Source organism: Peromyscus eremicus, chromosome 1, assembly GCF_949786415.1.
Source record: "Peromyscus eremicus chromosome 1, PerEre_H2_v1, whole genome shotgun sequence".
NCBI classification, from domain to species: domain Eukaryota; kingdom Metazoa; phylum Chordata; class Mammalia; order Rodentia; family Cricetidae; genus Peromyscus; species Peromyscus eremicus.
The window spans coordinates 298,682-309,100 of NC_081416.1; the positions used below are offsets into that span (position 1 = coordinate 298,682).

General features: G+C 45.2%; 1 long non-coding RNA gene across 1 annotated transcript; it reads right to left on the reverse strand.

Moving 5' to 3' along the window:
- Nucleotides 1-476: 476 nt before the first annotated feature.
- LOC131895306 (uncharacterized) lies at nt 477-6,641 on the reverse strand. Its single transcript, XR_009375145.1, has 2 exons — nt 6,545-6,641; nt 477-724 (listed from the first exon to the last, which is right to left on the reverse strand). It is a non-coding gene; the product is annotated as an uncharacterized LOC131895306 (long non-coding RNA).
- Between the last annotated feature and the right edge of the window lie 3,778 nt (nt 6,642-10,419).

Sequence of the window (10,419 nt, forward strand, 5' to 3'; positions counted from 1 at the left end):
TAATATCTGAGGAACTTACAGATTAGACCAAGCAACATATAATGTCAATGCATTGAACAAAAACTGCAGTTCATGTTACTTATTTGGCGGCGCTCTTACCCTGTGAGGAAATGTCACGAAACATGACAGAATCCACTAACAAGAGTTTTATTAAGATAAGAGAGAGAGAGACAGACGTGACAGGCCTGCGGAAAGACACGTGCATAAGGAGAGAAGCCGGTATTATGGCGCCGGCTTATAAAGGCTGGGCTGCGCCTGCGTACACAGGCTCATGTGGCTACTCCACGCATGCACATAGATCACATGGTTGCACTGTGTGCTTTATGCAACCATGCAAAGCCACGGAGACGTTTTGACGTGGAAATGGCTATTTTGACCCGGAACTGGCTAGGCGGAAGTGTCTAGGTCTGCCGGGCATGCCCAACCGTGGGGGCATGTTGTGAATCTATCATCCCTGACTCTTGTTTTTTTTAAAAAAAAAAAAGAAAGAAAAAATGGCGGTTGAGTGGGTATGGGGCATCGTTCTTCTCAAAGACTGCTTCTGGCTGAATAGTGGGCATCAGTTGGCTCTCGGGGGAAATGAGGAGGGTAGCTTGTGAAGTCCTGGAATGATGGTGGGGGTCCTGGAATGAAGTTCTGGCGTCCCCTTGTTCTGCAGCTGTCTATCCTTCGTAGTGTGGCTGGGAACCTTTTGTCTGACAAGATACTGGTGACACAGAAAAAGCTTAGAGAAAAAAGAATCATTATTATTTTATTTTTGGAGTTGGCATTTATCTGAGGTAGATCTGGCCTGCCCAGATGGAGACATGTGACATTTATCTGAGGTAGATCTGGCCTTAGTACTCAGTTTAATTATTACCTGAGACAAGCCTTATTAGAAGTAGTTTATTTAAGGCACCTGTTTTCTTCATTAGTTTAGCATTTAGGAAACGCAGGTGATCAGCTGCTGAGTCTTGAACAATGATAGACTGTTGTATTACATTTTTCCTTACCGCCTGGATATTTTTGATGGTCCTTTTTGCCTCCGGCTCTGTGTGGCCCTAGTTGGGAAAGGAAGGGGTGATACCTTATTCCTCTGGAATTGGTGACAAGGCAGTGGATCCTGATGTCCTCTGGAGCTTGAGAGTACAAGGCCCTGCTTGTTTTACTGTATAGGAAGATAGATTTTTCTGGGATGGAGGTGAGATAAAAGGTTTTAGATGAGACAGGTGGACCCGGTGAGGAAAGCCCTCGAGTTTAGCAGCTGTAGGAGTCACAAGAATTACCTTGAAGGGTCCCTGCCACTTAGGGGAAATGGGTGAAGGGTGCTGGCCTGGAGGAAAGAGAAGAACCTGATCCCCGATGTGGATTGAAGGTGGACAATTATTGTCACACGGCTGAGGTAATGAACAGTCTGCGTAGCTCCATAGGATAGACCTTAGGTGACATAAAAGGGGAGTTAACAGGCTATCTGGAACAGTTGGAGGGTTGGATAAAAGACCTGGTGTTAGAACTGGCCTTCCATACATTAGTTCAAACAGAGAAATTGAAAGAGGCTTTTTAGGAAGAGCCCTGAGCCTGAGAAGAGCTAGAGGCAATAATAATCTTACCCAGTCAAGGTGAAGTTCCTGTGACATCTTAGTAAGAATAGTTTTTAAAGACCAGTTGGTACGCTCCACCTTTCCTGAGGATTGAGGACAGTATGGGATATGAAAATGCCAAGGAATGTTAAAAGCCTTAGCTAGTGTCTGAGAAATCTGAGAGGTGAACTCCGGGCCATTGTCAGACTGAAGAGAAGTAGGAACCCCAAACTGAGGAATAATTTCTCGGAGAAGGAGGTCTGCAACTGTCTGAGCCTGCTTATTAGAAACTGGATATGCCTCCACCCAATTTTAAAATGAGTCCACCATCACGAGGAGATATTTAACTTTCCTGACGGTGGGCATATGGTTAAAATCGAGCTGCCAGTCAGTCCCTGGAAGGGAACCTCTAGCCTGGTGGGTGGGAAAAGGCTAACTCCTGTACTTGGTATTGGGATCTGTTTTTTGGCAGATCTCACAAGAGGCAGTAATAGTTCTTAAGAACTGTAAGTCCTCAGAGGTGGGCTGCAGGTGAGCTTTTACGAATTGAGACAGAGTAAGATTATTAGGATGAAAGAGCTGGTATAGATAAGAAAGAATTTGTCTAGTGTCTGGAGTTCCCTGTGAGGGTGTAAGTTGTACTGTATGGATTCCTTGTGGTGGGTGAGGTGAGACTTGGCCCTGGAGGGCCGCTGTCTTGGCTGCCTGGTCAGCCCGGTTCTTTCCCCTAGAGATGATAGAGCTATCGGTCTGATGAGACCGGCAGTGGACAGTTCTACAGCCTTAGGGAGGTGAGAAGCCTCCAGCATGGCCATTATTTGGCCTGAATTAGATATGGATCCCCCTTTTGCTGTGAGAAGGTCACGCTCCCTCCAAATAGCAGTGTGGGACAGGAGGATATGAAAAGCATATTTGGAGTCTGTGTAAACATTTAGAGATTGTCCCTGTGCCAATTGGAAGGCACGGGTGAGAGCTATCAGCTCAGCCTGTTGGTTAGTGGTGTGTGTGGGTAATGCCTGTGCCTCTATTATCTCAGTATCTGACACTATGGCATAACCAGCTTTATGGGTCCCTTCATATAAAAAGGAGCTGCCATCTGTGTACCAGGTATAAGTAGCCTGAGGCAATGTGCCTTCCTGTATGTGTGAAGGGTGAGGTAACAGTTCCTCTAAGGTTTCAGTGCAAAAATGAGAAGGAGAATAGTCAGCATTAGGTTGAGGGAGGAGGCTTGAAATATTGAGAGGTGGACAGGTCTGGAAAGTAAGTGTGGCGCCCTCTAGTAATGCCACCTGGAGAGAAAGAACCCAGGAAGGAAGTAAAGTTTGTAAGCCTTTATAAGCTAAGAGATTGGACAGATTATGATGAGAGAAAACAGTAATGCATGACCCAAAGCTTAGCTTCTTTGATTCCCAAATAAGGAGCTCTGCAGCTGCTAAGGCACGGATGCAAGGTGCCCAGCCCTGACTGGTAAGGTCTAGCTTCTTTGACAGATAGGCTACAGGTGCAAAGGAGGGTCCCAGCTGATGCCCTAGAGTTCCCAGGGCAAATCCCTCCTTTTCTGCTACATAGAGGGAGAAGGGGACAGGTTAAGTCTGGAAGATGAAGCGCTGGGGCCTGAAGAAGAGCCTGTTGGAGCTTTTGGAAAGGTTTAGTGACAGGATGGAGGAGGGGCTCATGTGGCGAGCCCTGAACTGCCTTGTATAAGGGGCAAGCGAGGAGAGGAAAAAAAGATAGAACCCAAGAACGTAGGAAGCCAGCTATTCCTAGGAAAGACAGAATCTCCTGTTTAGTAGAAGGGACTGTAAGAGACTGGATTAGATGCTTTCTGTCTACAGTAATAGCCTTATGGGTTGGAGTAATGGTTAGATCCAAGTAGGTGACCTGGGGAGTTGACAGCTGAACTTTAGAAGGAGATACCCTGTAACCTCAGCTGGATAAGAAATTTAGGAGAGCAGAGGTGTTAGTTTGGCTAACCTGTAAGGACAGGCTACAGAGTAAAATATCATCTACATACTGTATTAGTTTAGAGACAGAGAGAGACAGAGAAAGCAGGTCAGAGGCCAGAGCCTGACCAAATAGGTGTGGACTGTCTCTGAATCCCTGTGGCAGAACAGTACAGGTCAGCTGTGTGGACTGGTGAGTGTCAGGGTCAGTCCAGGTGAAAGCAAAGATATTTTGAGACTGAGGACTGAGAGGAATAGAAAAGAAGGCATCTTTGAGATCTAGAACAGAGAAGTGAGAGGTTCCTGAAGGGATAGTGGACAGGAGAGTATAAGGGTTAGGCACTACAGGATGAGGGGACCACTTAAGAGTTAATGAGCTGGAGGTCTTGAACCAGGTGGTAGGTTCCATTAGACTTTTTAATTGCAACTATGGGAGAGTGAAAAGGTGAAGAGGTTAGGCGGAGCAGCTTTTTCCTGAGAAGGTCAGAAATGATAGGCTTAAGTCCTCTTAGGTTCTGGAGTGAGAGAGGATATTGAGTTTGGGTGATATATCTGGTAGGGTTTTGTAGCTGGATAGTAATAGGCTGATGATGTCTAGCGATAGAAGGGTTTTGGGTATCCCAGACTTTTGGTTCTACCTGAGAGACTGGCAAAGGAAAAGAACTGTTAGAGTCAGTAGAGTGGGTGGCTAGGAGAAGAAGAAGAGGAGCTACTGGTGAGTCTGGGGTGAGGTGAATGTGTAGAGCGAAAGAAATGGACGCTCCTACCTTAAATAGAAGATCCTTTCCCATTAAAGGTACAGGGCAGCTTGGCACCACTAAGAATGTGTGTGCGAGAGGGATGCCTCTGAAAATGCAATTAAGTGGTGGTGTCTAATGAGGTAGGTAAGGCTGTCCCCCAACCCTGACAATAGGGAGACGAGAAGGAGAGGTAGGCCCCCAAAACTCTCTCAGGACAGAGTAGGTAGCTCTGGCATCCAAAAGGAATGAGATGAGGTGCCCATTTACTTTTATTATTACCCTTGGTTCCCTGTGTGAGATGGGAGTGGCCAGAGCGGAAAACAGGAAGCAACAGTCCTCGCTGTAGGCCAAGCCTAGAAAGTCAGCCAGAGGGTAGTCTTCATCTGGCATTCCTATGTCGCTTGGGAACAGTGACCAATGACCCTTTTGGCAACATTTTGGACAAGGCCTTGTCAGTGCCCTTCGTGGGGAGGTGGTACAAGCCCGGGCCCTATGGCCTTCTTTCCCACACTTGAAACAGGGACCAAACAGCTTTCGGGGAGCTGGTCAGATAGTGTTTGCCAGCATCTGGCAGTTCCTTTCCTGGGCCTTCTCATCTCTACCATGGTACACCTTAAATGCTATCGCCAGCACATCTGTGTGGAGTCAGAGGACCATTCTCCAAACGTTTAAGTTTATCCCTAATGTCGGGGAAGCTCTGTGAGACAAAGTGGGTCATTAGGAGCTGTCTGCCCTCAGGGCTCTCCGGGTCTAAGCTAGTGAACTGAAGTAGACCCTTGGTGAGCCGCTCTAAGAAGTGAGGCAGATTTTCATCCTTATGTTGAATTATTTTTAGTTTTTCATAGTTTATTGGTTTTAGGGCAGCCTTACGGAGGCCTGTCAGGAGACAGGTAATAAACCTATCTAGAGAGCCACCCTGGGTGTTATAATCCCAGTGTTGTTCTTGGTCAGGAACTGCCTCGGCTCCTGGAGGATGTGAGGGGTTAGTCTGGTGAAGCTCATCTACATGAGTTCTAGCCTGTTCCCATACCCGCCTGTGCTCCTCAGGAAGTAAATTATTAGAAAGTATCATGTATTTATCATGAAAGGTGAGACTGTAAGATTGAGTTATATATTGAAACTGTTTAATAAAGGAAGCAGAATTAGTAGTATAAGAACCCAGCTTAGTTTCTATCTGAGAGAGTTCTGCGAAAGAGAATGGAACATGAACTTTAATCAGTCCATTCACACCAGCCACCTCTTGCAAAGGAAGAATAGTTGACAGGTTTGGATGGCTGGAATCAGGCACTTTAGCAGTTTGGGAATGAGGAGGAGGAGGACTGAAAGTTGGAGCCAGGGCAGGGCCTTTGGAAATGGTCACTGCCGAGGAAGAATCAGCTTTAGAGGAAGAAGAATCCAGAAAAGGAGCTGAAGGAACAGTTGCCCTAGGAGTAGGGGTGGGAGCCGGAGGTCAGATAGGTGGAGGTTTGTTAGCAGGATCTAGAGTCAGAGATTCCGGAGTCAGAGAATCCTCTGGTTTAGGCATAGCTAAGAGCATATGAGTAGGAGAGAAGGAATCCAGAAGAAACGGTTTAGCACTGAGAAAGAAGAAAGCTATGATATAAGGCAACTCTTTCCATTTGCCTGTTTGCTGGCAGAAATTAGATAACTCCTGTAAAATATCAGGATCTAAGGAGCCGCTCAGTGGCCATTTTTTGTTATTTTCTAAAGCATATTTGGGCCATCTCTTAGTACAGAGACAGATAAGCTTAGGAATCTTTAAGTAAAGCATTAAGCTGAGAGGTTTTAAATCTTCAAGAAGACAGCCTAAGGGAGAGGAAGGACTAATAGGGTTGGAAGCCTTATTTCCCATGTCTGCAGCAGAGAGGCAACAAAATAAAAAATAAAAAAAAATAAAACGTGATCAGGAGCCAAGGCCCCAGGCGTCCCCAAGGCCAAGGACGAATACCAGGCACAGGCTGCTAGACAGCTCATCAGCTGAAAAGCAGGGGCCCCCGCTGCATGAAGCAAGGGAATCTGGAACAGCGTCTACCACTTCCTCAAGCCGGAAAAACGTGTTGCCCTCCCACAGCCCCCAGGACGCATCCAACGGGGGAGGTCCAACCGTGAGGAATATCTCAGGCTGCAGACATGGGAGATGGCTAGAAATTTAGGCCTGCAATAGGGGCCAACCGTAGCCAATAAAGACCGTGGCCAGGGGTTCCCATGGTTTCAAGAATACTCAGTGAGGCGCCAGATGCTCAACAGTCATTCTCACAGATTCAGGAAACCATTTACGCTGGCCAAAAAGTGGGGGACTCACCAATCGGAGCAGCGGTGTTGCATGGAATTCATGCGACCAGGTGAATGGACAGTGGTCTGTCGTGTACGGAGCAGAGTCCCTGGTTTCCAGGTTTCCAACGACACCAGATGTTAGTTATTTGGCAGTGCTCTTACCCTACAAGGAAATGTCACGAAACATGACAGAATCCACTAACAAGAGTTTTATTAAGATAAGAGAGACAGAGCGACAGACATGACAGGCCTGCGGAAAGACACATGCATAAGGAGAGAAGCCGGGAATATGGTGCCAGCTTATAAAGGCTGGGCTGTGCCTGCGTACACAGGCTCATGTGGCTACTCCATGCATCCACATAGATCACATGGTTGTGCTGCATGCTTTACACAACCATGCAAAGCCACGGGGTCCTGGTCACGTGAGATGTTTTGACGCAGAAATGGCTATTTTGACCCAGAACTGGCTAGGCAGAAGTGTCTAGGCCTGCTGGGCATGCCCAACCATGGGGGCATGTTGTGAATCTATCACTTCACATAGTACTTTTGCTTACTGCACAAATAGATAAGCACTATTGTTGTAATTTTATAGATCATGGAATGACAAACCAGAGAAATAAAGGGCCCATAATCAGAAAGTTGCAGATTTGGGACTCCAAAGCCACATGACTGAAAGGATGAATGGCACTGGTGGAAAAGTCACAAGCCACGGCCATGACTACCAGAGTTAGAAAGAACTTTATTAGAAAGAAGCCAGGCCTGGAGAGAAAGGAAGATGTCAGGAGGAGAGAGAGAGAGAGAGAGAGAGAGAGAGAGAGAGAGAGAGAGAGAGAGAAGAGGAGAGGAGAGGAGAGGAAACACAAAGAGAAGGGTGGGGGTCTGCGTCTGGCTTTTTTTTTTTATGCCAAACGCTGTTTATTGAAGGAGGGAAGAGGTCTTAAATACAGGCTTACAGCATAATGGGAGAACCCCGGAGGGCAGAAGTTCACTACAGATGTTTTACAATCTTGCATCTAAGCTGTTAACACCCATTATGCAGGATACACAGACAAGGAACTTCCCTTAAGCATTCAGGAGGGTGGAACCCGGCAAGGAATTAGCATAGGGAGGATATCAAGATCAAGGTCAGCAAGCAAGGCAACAGTTACCCAAAATGGGGGCCAGGGCCCTACAGGTCCCCCTTTTACTAAAAAATGAGCTTCTGACTTAGGTTGCGTGGGACGTCAGCAGGTCACCTTACCTATCATGGAGACGTCTGCCCAGGCCACACAGGCACTCTATCTTAGGTTGGTGAGTGCCCCCCCCAGGCATTACCCATCTCTGAATACTCATTATCATACAGCTACAAAAACATCATAGAGCTGTATCATATCATACATATCATACATATCATATCATATCATACAGCTGTATCATACAGCTACAAAAAACACCCAGCTACACAGCAAGCCACAGAGTAAGAGTAAGATTTATAGAAGTTAAAGAATGGCAAAAGCCCAGAGGCAAAAGGTAGATGGGATAATTTAAGATAAGGGAAGCTGGCTAGAAACTAAGCCAAGCTAAGGCCGGGCATTCATAATTAAGTATAAGCCTCTGTGTGTGATTTATTTGGGAGCTGGGTGCCAGGGCTCCCCGAAAAGAGCCAAACAACAATCTACAACACAGTCTGAATGATACTTCCAGTGAATGACATATGCTAAAGTCTTGGGGCCTACTAAGTCTGGGGCTCTGTTATCCAAAAAGCCTTTACCTTAAGCTGACTATTAAAAGATTAAGAACATGGTCTGTGAACACTATGGGATTAAGAGGTATCTGTAAGAAGACCATCAACATCCCAGAGAAATGTTTAGGTCATGGGTGAGGGGAGAGCTGGAAAGCCCAAGGATTTGTCTACAATGGGTGGATACTCAAGTTTAAGTACACAGGAGGGATCCACACAAATGAAACATAAAGACTTTGAGGTTCCCTTCAGTAGATAAACGACTGGTACAAGCCTATGTCATTCCCTAATCTAAGCAAATAGATTTATTTGGATTCTGGGACTCCAATGTTAGTAATTTTGGACTAAATGTTTTTATACTTCCCCCATCATATATTGACATCTTAAGCTTCAATGATATTGAGGAAGGTCTTTGAGAAATGACTAGGTTATAAGATTGGAGCCCCCATGAATGAGATCAGTGCCCTTATAAAGGAGTCCCAAGTTCTCTTCCTCACTTCCTCCCATAAAGATACAATAAGGCAGCTGTCTACAACCCAGAAAGCTCTCATTAGATCCCAACCACACCACCTCCCTGATATTAAACTTGCAGCCTCAAAAACTGAGGAGAAAAAAAAACCCTCTGTTTATAAGCCACCAGTCTATGGTACTTTGTTTTATCAGCCCAAATCAAAACTGTAGCCCAAGAGGCCAATGAGATGGCTCAGCAAGTAAAAGCACTTCCTGTGCAAGCCTAACAATCTAAGTTTGATCCCCAAATCATACTGTAGGAAAGAACCAGTTTCTGAAGATTGTCCTCTGACTTCCACGTGCAGGCTGTTGAACTGAGGGAGTGACATCACACATATATCAATAAATATCACAAAAATTACACATGCTGACTGTGCTAAATGCCTTTAAAATATTAATTAATTAATATTTTAATTAATTGTTTTAATTAATTAATTAATTAATTGTTTTTTGAGACAGGGTTTTTCAGTGCAGCTTTGGCTGTCCTGGAACTCACTCTATAGAACAGGCTGGCCTCAACCTCAGATATCTGCCTGCTTCTTCCTGTGAGTGCTGGAATTAAAGGCGTGCACCCACCCTCCCCCAGCTAATTCATTTATTTTTCAGGCAGCGACATTCCTACCTCATAGATTAGAATATATGCAGAGTTTTAAAAAAATTTCCTAACACCACCTACTCCTATTTCAGACCCCCAAACACATTTGGGGACCGAAATCCTGCCCAAATAAATGCTTACTTCTTTCCTGAACATCTGCCTTCCTTTTTTTCCTCTTCTGTCTGAACCTAAATCTGCTGTATGTGTCTCAGCTCACTTTGGCCTGTGTCTCCACCCCTCCCCCTACCTTGCCATTCCCAGTGACTGGCTGGATTGCTGCAGTTAGAAATGGATCCTCTCCCTTTTTTCATTCATATAACAATTATTTGGGGTTTTTACTGTATTTATCTTACTTAGTTCATAATATACCATAAAGGATTTATTAAATTGTTACTCTCCCTATATACTATATTTCTAAATTAGAGCTCTTGTTTTGATATTAAAATAACTTCAGTTCAAACTTATTATTTATAAGACTAAACCTTGTGGTGATATTTTATTTGTGCTCTAACAAAGCTTCTCTGGGGACTGTAGCTAGAGTTTTCCTGCCTGGCCCACGGTCAGGGCAAATCTCTCTCACCTGCCAGTCCCACAGTCACTCAGACCCGATCAAGTAAACACAGAGACTTATATTGCTTACAAACTGTATGGCCGTGGCAGGCTTCTTGCTAACTGTTCTTATATCTTAAATTAATCCATTTCCATTAATCTATACCTTGCCACATGGCTCGTGGCTTACCGGGATCTTCCCATGCGGCTTGTCATGGTGGCGGCTGGCAGTGTCTCTCTCTCAGCCTTCCACTTCCCAGAATTCTTCTCCTTGTCCCGCCTATACTTCCTGCCTAGCCAATGGCCAATCAGTGATTTATTTACTGACCAATCAGCAACACACTTGACATACAGACCATCCCACAGCACTTCCCCTTTTCTTTTCTTAAAAAGGAAGGTTTTAACCTTTACATATCTCCAAAGTCAGCTTGGTATATTTGGGAATTTGGGCGTAGTTTCTCTTACTACTTCCTGCTGGAGGGGGGCGCTGTATCTTATGGGGATACAAAGAAAATTTTAGAATTATGGA